The sequence below is a fragment of the Geotrypetes seraphini genome, chromosome 1 (assembly GCF_902459505.1).
Source record: "Geotrypetes seraphini chromosome 1, aGeoSer1.1, whole genome shotgun sequence".
Classification (NCBI taxonomy): domain Eukaryota; kingdom Metazoa; phylum Chordata; class Amphibia; order Gymnophiona; family Dermophiidae; genus Geotrypetes; species Geotrypetes seraphini.
In genome coordinates this window covers 422,331,516-422,342,706 of record NC_047084.1, presented here as the reverse complement: position 1 = coordinate 422,342,706, position 11,191 = coordinate 422,331,516, and the positions used below count along the sequence as shown (strand labels likewise).

The following is an 11,191-nucleotide window of genomic DNA, read 5'->3' as shown; positions in this document are numbered from 1 at the left end:
TATGTTGCTTGCTCAAGGGTGGGTTCACCCAACAATTTATATGTTCTTGCTCCTGGAGGTGAAACTAAAAATGTTGTTTATAATCACGTTTTGCGTTAGTTGTATTGTATTCATTTTGTCAAATATTTCACATTATAATTTGAATGTTGTACTTTTTATTAAGCTGTAAAAAAATAATTTCATTCACCACTATAAAATATCTTTATTTGAATCCATTTACAGTGTTATTGCTATAATTAAATACCCGTGCAACGCCAGGGCATCAGCTAGTGAAATATAAAAGGATGGGAGGGAAGGGGATAAATTTAATTTGATAAGATTAATTGTAGAATTTCAAGTGATATATCGATGTTAAAATGTTAATACCAATGTTGATGTACTTTGTTTTACATTTTTTTGCTTTTAGATAATTTGCCAATTATCTTCCCGCCTTATTTGAATTTCCTGCCTGCTGAGAAAATAAGTCCTTCCTTATCAGTTTAGAAGAAATCTCATTATATTTCCCCTTAGCTTTCAAGAGATCTTGTAATGTAGAATATTCCCATTTCTCAATCAATTTTGATTCTAAAACCTTAATATATTGTTCTAAACTTGAAAATTATTTTTTAATTTGTTTTTAGTATAAGCCAAAAAAGAAATAATTTGACCTCTTATAGTTGCCTTAAAAGCATCCCAAATAATTTCTATAGAGATATCTTCAGTACTATTAATTTGAAAATAAAATTTGGTTCTGCAAGCAAAGTATTATCAAATCTCCATATAGATTTACTATTATCATAATCACTTATTTTAATTTTACTCCAGACCCCTCCATGATTAGACAAAATAATTTGATCTATGGAGGCTTGTGATACTTGTTGTACTAAGGTATTTGTAACAAAAATATAATCTATTCTTGAAAAAGATTTATGAACTTGGGAGCAAAATGAAAATTCCTAAGCATTGAAATGAAATATTCGCCATATATCTTTCAAATCACAATTTTGTACCAAATTATCCAAGCCTAATGATTTCATAATTCTACTAGGTTTTTTGTCCAATAAAGGATCCATAACAGCATTAAAATCCCCTGCCACAACTAAATTAGAAGCAGCCAGTGGTAACAACTGTTGTATAGATTTAAAAAATTCAATCTGATTCAAATTAGGTGCGTATATATTGAAAAGTGCCATGGTATTATTTCCCATGCTCATGTCTACATGTATCCATCTTCCTGAAGGATCTGCATTAACCATTTTAAATAAAGCATTACATTTTTTATTAATTAAAATTGCTAGACCTGCCTTTTTTCCTATAGCTGGGGCAAAAAAAACAACAATGTTTAACCCAATCCCCTTCTAATTTTTTAGACTCCATAGCCGATAAGTGAGTCTCTTGGATGTAACATATACCTACGTTTTTTTTTTGTTTTTTTTTCATAAAAGTGTTTTCTTTCTCTTTATTGGATGGTTGAGGCCATTAACATTTAGTGAGAATAATTTAAGCTCCATTAAGATATTTACTTACTGTACACTTGAGCCACAAAAAATACTTTGTTTTAATATACTTAAAATTGTTCAATATACATCCATCTTCCCTTAATTCATTCTGTGTAACATCCTTAAAACCCCTTATTCTATTAAATATTGGAATTCTAAGATCCCAAAACCCTTCCCTTTGCCCTCCCATAAACCCTCCCTTTCTATATTGCGACAAATTGAAGACATAAAAACAGACTGGCCTTCAAATCCCTCCCCCTTACATCAACCTTATTATTTCTTATATACAGTGGAACCTTGGTTTACGAGCATAATTCGATCCAGAAGCATGCTCGTAAATCAAGTTTCTCTGCTGAAAAAAAAAACCAGCCATCTTTGGGCTCCAGCTCTTCCTTCGGCTCCAGCCACCGCAAGGGAAGGAGTTGGCCTGTGTGGGAGACCAATTCCACCCCAACAGCCCTTGCTGAGCCGTTTCTCTGCTGAAAAAAAAATCAGCCATCTTCAGTCCCCAGCTCTTCCTTCGGCTCCTGCCACCACAAGGGAAGGAGTTGGCCGGCGTGGGAGACCAACTCTGCCCCTCAACACCCCTTGTCGAACCATTCTACGCTTCATTAACAGCCACCTCGGTGCCAACACCGCCCGAGCAGGAGGGATCTTCCCTGCCTCTGCTCACTCCTGTACCCCTGCTTCCCTCCAGCCTACCCGAGGGCTGCCGAAGCCTTTGCAAGTTTGACCAAGCTTGCCTCTGTGCACTTCAGCACCCGGCTTCTCTTCAGCCCATTGAAGGCCGCCAAAAGTTTCTCTCCTTAATGACCCCACAAGGCAGAGGAATAAGGAAGCTTCCTCCATCTTGTCCCTCCTTCCTCTGTCCTGCCTCTGCTCACCCCTGGAGCCCTGCTTCCCTCCAGCCCTTCCAAGGACAGCAGTAGACTTCCAGACTGTGTAGTTCTTGCCTTGCCTAAGTTTCCTCCCTCACTATAAGTCTCTCTGTGTTTAAACTCCCACATAAAATTGTCAGATGCTAAATTGTATTCATTACTAAGGATCCTGCCTAGTGTTCACTTTCTGATCCCCAGTTTCCCTCCTGACTCGAGAGCAGCCTAGGCTTCCTTGACTGTGCAATTTCTCCTTGTTTAATCTCTCCTGATTTAAGTTCTCCTGAGTTAAGTTCCTACTAGTGTTAAGTTCCCACCTGAAAACTGTTTAGTTGCTAGATTGTACTCTCTGCTAAGGCTCTACCTCTGTTTAGCTCTCAAAAAAAAAAAAAGACGCCTATTTCCCCATTCTTGTCTTACTCACTCAACTAGACACCGCGCTGTCCTCTTGTTTTAAACCTTCACTCAGAGATTAAATAGGTCCCTAGCCTCACCATGAATCCACCCCTCTGGCTCCTTCTTCTCCTACTCTGCTCATCGTTCATTACCTCCCTCTGCTTGAAACCCCCCTCTCCCAACATACTTGACTTTTGAAATGCCAACAATATCTGCCCTGGCCTCAGAATCCCCACACTGATGCGCACCAGAAGTCACCCTTCAAAAAAAAAAACCCCAAAAAGCCAACCATGCCCCTCTAAAGCCTTTGCCCCATGCTAATCTTCCCAACCAGGCCTCTGACTCTCTCACTCCAGTCCCGACACTTTATTGCAATGCCAGATCCGCATGCAACAAGATTCAAATTCTGAACGACCTTCTCGAGGATCTTGATCCTGGATTCCTGTGCATCACGGAATCATGGATTACTAAAGATGACCTATTCACACAAAATGAACTCTGCTCCCATGGTTAACAAGGCCTCTTCTCACCCAGATCACACCGAAAAGGAGGCGGTCTGGCACCCCTCTACAAATCTTTCTTTGATGTCCAGAAGGCCTTGAGCATGCGTAGATGCTCAAGGCCCAGCCCAGGCAAGAGACGGGAGCTTGCTTTCACTCTCACAACCAGCAGAAGGGGTAAGAAGCGTGTTTGAGAGGAAGGCGGGCGGATGCTGCTTTCAGCACGGGGGTGCGATGCGGTTCTCACCGGGGGGGGGGGCGTTTGCAGGGGGGGTTGCAATGCCGGTTCGGGGGGTGCGATGCTGGTTAGAATGGGAGGGAGGTGCTTGCATATCGGAACATGCTCGTTTTGCGAGGCAAAAGTTTGCTGAGTGTTTTACTCGTCTTGCAAAACACTCGCAAACTGGGTTACTCGCAAACCTAGGTTCCACTGTACTTTAAAAATTAATCATATTTAAAATATATATATTTTCCCCTCTCTTTTTTAGTAAAACCTAGCTTTCTATCATTTTGTATGAGTACATTTCCACATACAAACATATAACATAAATATTTCATTAGGTTCATTACAGCAAATCAATTGTCTAAAATATTCAAGAATTCTCTTTTTAAATTTAGATAATTTAGGACATAAGTACATTTACAATTGAAAAAAGAATGCCCTTTAATTTATTTGTAAAATAATCATTTTTAAATGTAAATTAGATATTTTATAATCGAAAACCTGTTTCCCCTTATTTTTAAAATAAGATCCTTATTTACTAAATATTAAGAACTATGTTCACATTATCAGGAAGTACATAAACATAGAAACATAGAAAAAAGCAGCAGAAAAGGGCTATAGCCCACCAAGTCTGCCCATTCCAAGTATCCCCTCCCCTGAATTTACTCCCTTAAAGATTCCACGTGAGTATCCCATTTTCTCTTAAAATCCGTCACGCTGCTGGCCTTTATCACCTGGAGTGGGAGTCTGTTCCAATGATCCACTACTCTTTCGGTGAAGAAGTACTTCCTGGAGTTGCCATGAAACTTCCCTCCCCTGATTTTCAGTGGATGCCCTCATTAATTTATTTGGCTTACCATCCTAATCCTCAAAAGACTAGGCACTCTGCTTGAGATCATGTTTCTCTCCCTAAAAATTCACATATCATCCACAGCCTATTCTGAACAAATGTGGGGAGGAAAGAGAGAGGTGGTAAAATGGAAAATACATTTAACAGTTTAACACATACACATTTACACATTAGGTGCAGAGGAAAAGATAGCACAAAGGGGAATGATTCAGTAGGCATGATTGGAAATAAAGAGGGATTCTCCAGTCACAACTCCAACTTGTCCACTTGGAATGTACTTGCCCTGAGCAGCCTGGTTGTTAGCCAGTGAATGCTTTGTGTATTCCTCTTGTGCAGCTTTAACATTCTCTTTCTTGCCTCACCAAGTCTTGAGAGCAAAGGCCTGCAGGGCACGGCCAAAGGAGAAGGAAAGAGGCCAAGGCTTATGCAGAGGCCATTTGTTTATGGCATTCAGATGGATTGCGGCCTCCTCCTCACTCTGATTTTCATTTAGGAAGGTGATTCCAGCAACTGCTGGGAGAACGGTGTGACGCATGGCAGAGACATCTGCCATAACAACCTCTTTAGGAGTGTATTTCTTAGTGCAGACATGACCAGGGGTCATCATGTTGAGGTTTCAACAGGGTTGCCTCCTTATAGACTGCAACCAAAACTTTCTGTGTAAAATACTGTCAGCACTACCGATCATGACCCCCATCAGGCAACACCTCGGGCTCCACAATGGGAACAATGCCATTCTGCTGGGAAATACTGGCCTAATGTGTCCAGACATTAGCATTTTCTATGATGGTAGGATGAGAGGGAGTATAGTCTGAGATCTTCAGCACCCAGGGCCATTTTGCAAAATCTGTACCCTCCCCCCTGCACTAAGCACAACGCCCAACTATTCCATCCAACCAGCATTGATCCCGTGTCACATGGCCTCATCAAAGAGAATGACTCCCCCAATGCAGGGACCCGCCCACTCGTTGGCGGCGAAGAGCAACAAAGGAAGAAGCGGCAGTTCTCCTCGATGCGTTCCACATTGATTGAGCTCAGGCAGCAATGATGCCGTTGCCATGGGCAACATTGCGGCGGGCGTTATCCAAGAGCCCCTTCCTCTGCACAGGGGTAAATGCTGGGTATTCGTGAGGGATTGTGGATCACATTCTTCCAGCAGTCACCCTCGATAACTATGAACAGAAGCAGCAACTCACAAATTAGGCAGACAGAACTTCATTTAATCCAGCCGGCCAGCGTCAGTGGCTCACATCATATCAAAGGAGTCAGGGAGGATGCACCATGGGGGATCCACCACTCCAGCAGTCTCCCCAACTCACAGCCTAATGCAGCATGTCTACTAAAAGAATTCTCAGCACTGCCTCATCAAACAAATTCCAACCTCCAAATTCTCTTGACATCAGGTAAAGTTCTGAATATATTAGCTATGACATATGTGCAGAATCTTCCTCTGTTGTAAATTAAAACTGTTCCATTAGTTCCATTTCAATTAAGAATCAGTTGTGGCAGCCCTCTTAGTATAAAATAAAATTAATATTTTAAATGTTTAGTTATATCTATATTTCTCATAGTATTTTAGATCATGGGTAGCCGATAAGTTAAATGCATTCTTTGCCTCTGTCTTCACAAATGAGGACACTACAACAATGCCAGACACAGGGAAGATATTCACCGGAGGCATAGAGGAAAGCCTCGAAACAGTAGAAGTGGAGTTGGACATGATATACTTTCAAATTGACAAACTAAAAAGTGACAAATCCCCTGGACCAGATGGTATTCACCCAAGAGTATTAAAGGAACTTAAGGTTGAAATTGGCGAACTATTGCAATCCTTTGCCAACATGTCAATTAAAACTGGGCAAATACCAGAGGACTGGAGGATAGCAAATGTCATCCCAATTTTCAAAAAAGGATCAAGAGGTGAACCAGGAAACTACACATCAGTTCCTGGGAAGATAATCGAAGCACTAATTAAAGACAACATTGTACAACACTTAGAAGATTACAACTTAATAAGGGCTAGTCAACACGGCTTTAGGAAAGGGAAGTCATGTCTGACAAATTTACTTCAATTCTTTGAAAAGGTGAACAAACAATTGGATAGTGGAAATCCAGTGGATATAGTTTACTTGGATTTCCAGAAAGAGTTTGACAAGGTTCCGCATGCAAGGCTTATGAGAAAACTACTGAGCCATGGAATAGGAGGAGAAGTGCACAGATGGATTGGCAAATGGCTCAAGAACAGAAGGCAGAGGGTTTGCATTAATGGGCAATTCTCGGACTGGGAGAGAATGACCAGTGGCGTGCCCCAGGGTTTGGTTCTTGGGCCTATCTTGTTTAATATTTTTATAAACGACCTTGAACAGGAAACAACATGCAATGTAACAAAGTTTGCAGATGATACAAAAATATGTCGGGTGGTTGGCTCTCTAGGGGACTGCGAGGATCTCCAGAAGGATCTAAACCAGCTGGAAACTTGGGCGAAAAAGTGGCAGATGAATTTTAACATAGACAAATGCAAGGTGATGCATCTAGGAAAGAAAAACAAAGAACATGAATCTAAGATGTTGGGGGTGACATTAGCCAAATGCGAACAAGAAAGGGATTTGGGGGTACTGATAGACAGAACCCTAAAGCCTTCGGCTCAATGTGCGGCGGCGGTGAAGAAAGCAAGCAGGATGTTGGGCATGATTAAGAAGGGGATCACGAGCAGATCGGAAGAGGTCATAATGCCACTTTACAGAGCAATGGTCAGACCTCACTTGGAATACTGTGTCCAGCACTGGTCTCCATACCTTAAGAAGGATATAACTCTGCTGGAGAGGGTGCAGAGGCGAGCCACGAAACTAGTCAAAGGTATGGAAAATATGAGCTACGAAGAACGCCTCATAAAACTGGGACTATTCACCCTCGAGAAGAGTAGATTGCGAGGGGATTTGATAGAGACTTTTAAAATATTAAAGGGTTTTGATAAAATAGACCAGGAAACAGCATTACTAACATTTTCGGAGGTGACACGGACAAGGGGTCATAGCCTGAAACTGAGTGGCAGCAGGTTTAGGACAAATGTTAGGAAGTTCTGTTTCACACAGCGAGTGGTTGGCGCTTGGAATACTCTCCCGGAGGAGGTTGTAGCGGAGAATACTGTTCCAAGTTTCAAGCGCAAGTTGGATGCACACCTTCTTGCAAATCATATTGAGGGATACGGGAAATCCGGGTCTCCAAAAAGGAGAACCTAAATGGGCCACCGCGTGCGCGGATCGCCGGACAAGATGGACCACGGTCTGATCCGGTGAAGGCATTTCTTATGTTCTTATGTTCTTATGGGTGTTTCTTGAGATTAAAGGAATTCTTTGATTTTTTCTGGATTTTCAAATTGATGAACTTTATCTTTATATGTAATTCTCATCAAAGCAGGATAAAACAATCCATATTTTGCTCCACTATCTCTTAACGGTTGTCTCAGTTGTAAAAATTGTTTCTTTAACCGAACAGTCTCTTTGGCAAGATCTGGAACAAATATCAGTTTAGAATCTTTATAAGCTGGATTTTTTGTTGCTTTTGTTGCTTTTAAAATTTCAACAACCTGCTGAAACCTTAGTAATCTTAGTATTACTGGTCTAGGTCTTTCTTGATTTTGAGATTTTTTTTCCCCCCAAATTCTGTGTGCTCTCTCTATCTCTAATGGCATTTTAAATTTAATAGAAATAATTTTTGGTAGTGCTTCCTCCAAGAAAGCTAATATGTTTTTCCCTCAGCTCCTTCTCTTAAACCAAAAATTCTTAAATTCTGTCTTCTGGATCTATTCTCCATCATTTCTTTCCTTCATTCCTTTTATTATACTGTAATCTTCTTTATGATCCTGTTGTATTTGTTCAATCATTTCCATTCTATTTTCAATTTTATCCATTCTTTTACTTACTATATCCAATTTATTGTTCATAAGATTCATCTCCTTCCTCATCTTACATATATTTAAATTGATGTTTCTAATTCCTTCCATTACTTCAATTATATCTAAGGCATCCATTGGCAGCGGACACCCACTAGGAGTCTGTGGATCTTCTTTCAGTCTTAACTTTTCCTGCTGATTTTGCTTGTGTTTCCAGGTTCTTCTGCTTATTAGAAGCCATTGTTTAAAATTTTATCTTGATAGTTAAGAAAAATTGTAACTTTAGGGTCTAAAAATGATGTTTAGAGGAGGGAGCTTAACTGTTAGCCAGCCATCCACTAGGTCCTCAAGTTCCGGACACTCAGTTCTAATGATTATCTAATTATCGGTTACTATCAGGAAATGTGTTCCAATGAATTCATCTTCCACCAGTATCCTTACTGGAAATGTTTTCAAACTTACAATTAATCAAAGAACTCTAAGAACATTATTACATAATTTTCTACCATGACATAATCTGTAGGTCTAAATATAACTCATTTCTAGCATTAACCAAAGCATTCAGTCCATATTTGCTCAATGAAAAAGATTTATCTTTTTTTTCCTCAAACTGTCTGTGTTTCTATATTTGAGCGCCTCTGTGAATGCTATTCATGAGGCATAGAATCTCATTGCTTAGAAATCAATTTCTATTCAATTAGGAGGTAAAATTTTCCCAGCTGCAAAATGAAACCAATCAGCCACAGCTTGCTAGTTTTTGGCTTTGCAGGTTCCTATATGGAATAGAATATTATTTCATCACAGAGGTTATTGAACTGTGTAACACCAAGGGTTGCACACTACACAATGTTGCATATAAAACACACAGCCAAACATTGGCAAACCAAAACCGGCAAAGTGGAGTTGATGAGCTGGAAACTCCCAGGTTTATTAATAGCATAAATTAAAAATAAATTACATAAACCAATAAAAGCAGTTACAGCTGGCAATAATGACAAATAGTCCCAGTTTATATCAGTCTTTGTAAAGATAAATTGATCATCTGTATGCGGGTGATTCCACCTCAGCATATATTGTACAATGGCAGCAGACACTAGTTACCACAAATACAATGTGGCAAATAGGCTGACAAATGGTGTAGCAAATATGGAACATAAGAACATAAGATTTGCTGCTGCTGGGTCAGACCAGTGGTCCATCGTGCCCAGAAGTCTGCTCATGCGGCGCCCCTTAGGTCAAAGACCAATGCCCTATTTGAGTCTAGCCTTACTTGCATATGTTCTGTTCCAGTGGGAACTTATCCAACCTTGTCTTGAATCCCTGAAGGGTGCTTTCTCCTATAACAGCCTCCGGAAGAGAGTTCCAGACCTCCACCACTCTCTGGGTGAAGAAGAACTTCCTTACATTTGTACAGAATCTTTTCCTTTCTAACTTTAGCGAGTGCCCTCTTGCTCTCTTCACCTTGGGGAGGGTGAACAATCTCTCTGTCTCTACTAAGTCAATTCCCAGAAGGATGAGTAGCACCTTACACAGTCTGTGTTTTGGCATTAAGAATGCCTTCATCAGGGGTACTGTAGAAATGTGTAAGAATGCCTTCATCAGTGGTACTATAGAAATATGTATCATAAAAGGATAAGAAATGAGAATGAAAAATGAACATTGATAATGATGAATAAAAGTGAATGTGTGAAAAAGTGCAAATGATCTATGTAAGATGATAAAATAAGCAACATAGCAATCTTTGGCCCCTTTTATTAAACTACAATAGAAATTTTTAGCTCCAGAAGCCGCGCTGAATGCCCTGTGCTGCTCCCAATGCTCATAGAGGTCCAATGAGCATCGGGAGCAGCGTGGGGCATTCAGCGTTTAATAAAAGGGGGCCTTTGGAACTGATAGAAGGTAAAAACATGAGAGGAACCCATAGAAGTGGATAAGTGTAATTATGAAAAATCAGAATGAAGTACTGAGAAAGGAAATTATTATAATGAGAAAAGAAAGCAGAAGTTAAGGAAATAGGGTGATAAAACACACAATGTGGAAACATACTTTTGTCTTGGAATATGCCCCTAATCTCTATTATTCAAGGATTCAGGGGCTAGAATGGATTCTTTCTGCACGCCTCGTGAGCATGGGTATATTGTTCGTCCATATATTAGCAAGCTTACCTCTGAGGCTACTTTCAACTCCTATCTCTCCTATCTACTATCTCTCCTCTTTGGGTTCTGCATCCCCAACCCCTCTTCTGAGCAGAGACTATTTAATGTCAAAATGTACAGCGCTGCATATGCCCTTCAGCACTAAAAAAATGTTACATAATAGTAGTAGTATTTTTCTTTAATGTATGCACTTTCCTCCAGATTCTATATAATCTAACATGCCTAGCCAATGTAGGCACCTAACTTAAATTATTTAATAGATTTAATTGGTGCAGATAATTGACAATTACTACCTCATAACTGACACAAATTACACTTAATTGGATGTTAGGAACCAGGTCCAAGGTGCCTACCACAAAGTAGGTGGTTAGGAAAGGGATAATGGACGTGTTTTGAATGTGGACAGCTCTTTTGGACTTAGACACCTATATAGAAGTAAAACAGAGTTTTGGTGGCCTCACACTTTCCACCATAAATGTAGGGTTAGAGTGGCTTATGAAACTGGGTCCTCTTTTCTATGGTTTAGTAGCCAACCCAACAGGCTACTTAAGGGGATAAAGGACCCCAGTAGGCAAGGAGAAGACAGTGGAAGGATGGGGACAAAGAGGAGGAAGTAGAGCTTGAGCCTGTGAAGATTCAAGCAGTGAAAGCAGGCCTGATGATATGGAAATAATAAGAGGCCAGTGAGCAGGAGTGGAGAGAAACCCTCCCTTTTGCAAAAGAGGACATGATGAAAACTGAGATAAGTCCCTAAACCTTATTGGATTACTTTTGCTTCCAAACTTGTGGACCGAGTGCCTTGTATTATTTTTTTCCTGTGG

The 11,191-nt window shown here is 40.3% G+C and overlaps 1 pseudogene; it reads right to left on the bottom strand.

Moving 5' to 3' along the window:
* Positions 1-4,530: 4,530 nt before the first annotated feature.
* On the bottom strand, positions 4,531-8,455 carry LOC117368025 (annotated as a pseudogene).
* Between the last annotated feature and the right edge of the window lie 2,736 nt (positions 8,456-11,191).